Here is a 1,740-nt window from a genome sequence, read left to right on the forward strand (position 1 = left end):
TTCTTTTCTTGCAACTTTAACAAGGAACCTATCCAATGACACTTGCTATTGCCTCCTTTTGAGATTTCGCGGAAGTGTGACACTGCATTGTCATTAAACAGGTCCATCACTATCACTGCTAAAGCTTTACTCGGGTAGTGCTTTTCCACAAAGTTTTTCAGTTTCCCACATTTTACACGTCTCCCTAATCTCATCTGAAGTGATTTGAAGGGATTCCTCCTCCTTTTTCTCCTCCTCTGCAGACGAGATACAGATGTAGGCTTCTTATAAAATCTTGCAATTTCGGCCACTCCATACCTCATTCGTACTTTTCGATGATTTCCTTCTTAACTTCTACTGTAATCATCTTATTACTGCCTTTCTTTCCAACCTTTTTCTGCATGGGCGCCATTGTATACACACACATGGACTTGACTACAGTGCAGTATTAACAGACTCTTGTCATGTACTGTATTGAATGTAAGTGGCAATAAGGCAGCAGAGGAAATGGTCTGTATCTGCAGGCAGCCTGACCTAGAACGAAGCAAAGCATTCCTAAGCCCACTCTTGTACGGAAAAGCAAAGACTGTCCATAGGTGCTTTGAAGTGACAAAAAATACACTAGTATCAGTTGTGGGCACCTTCCAATGTCCTGAGAAATCACTGATTTCTGCCAAACGCTATAGCCTAAAACCAAGCATCCGAGCATGGGAGACGATCACCCACAATCCCTTAGAGAGAGAGAGTTAGAGAGAAGAACCATTGGCTCATATTGTAAGACATCGCTTCTTTATCAAGTTAAAATTTATTAGAAATGTTTGCTCTCCTTGTGAAACACTCACAGAACACATTACTTGCAAGCCAAGGTTTTAGTGTATATGCTATCTTTTCTCTATCTATTCATTCATCGATGGACATTTAGCTTAATTTTAATTTTACCTCTCAGCTATTGTGAATAATGCTGCAATGACATGGGTGTGCAAATATATTTTTGAGATCCTTTTTTCAATTCTTTGGGATGCACACCCAGAGTGGGATTGCTGAATTACATGGTAGTTCTATTTTTAATTTTTTGAGAAATCCCAAGTCTTCCCCTTTTTTTAAACTATATCCCTATGTGTTCTTTTCAACTGCCAGTGCTTCCAACTCTGGCTCCTGGGAATTTGCTCTTAACACTATCCAGGGGCATCTGGCAACAACCTTCCTCTGACTCCTCCTACACACATTAGTGTCACTGCTAAGACCAGGGCAGGCCTGTGTGCGTTGCTCTATACAGTCCTCCAAAGATAAAACCAACCCTGGTTATTCTTTACTTACTACCTTAGGATGGGAAATATGCTGGTTCCTCCAATAATTAAGTGTATGCCAGCTTTATTGCAAGAAAGCCTGTCAGTGACACAAACAGAATTTCTATTTCAAAGGAATGATCTCCATCCCCTCTTCTTTGGAGAAAGTAACTTAGATATTTTTAGGTAAAAAAAAAAAAAAAAAAAAAAAAAAGATTCTTTGGGGATATTTGTTATGAAATGTGTATTGATATGTTTTTTATGTGCACAGTAATTTATAAATGCAACTTATGGAATTAGGAAATGCTCACCTAAAATCTAAAATTAAGGTATCTCCTGTGAATTATATTACTGAATAAACACGTCAGGGGAAAGGCAAGTTTTTTAATGTTTCTAGGTAGAGTTCTGAAGAACCAGGACTTAGCCCAGTAAAGACTTGACTTGTACATTAGTCAGGACCACATTCCCCGCCGGG

The sequence above is a fragment of the Herpailurus yagouaroundi genome, unplaced genomic scaffold (assembly GCF_014898765.1).
Source record: "Herpailurus yagouaroundi ecotype Mexico unplaced genomic scaffold, PumYag 164, whole genome shotgun sequence".
NCBI classification, from domain to species: Eukaryota; Metazoa; Chordata; class Mammalia; order Carnivora; family Felidae; genus Herpailurus; species Herpailurus yagouaroundi.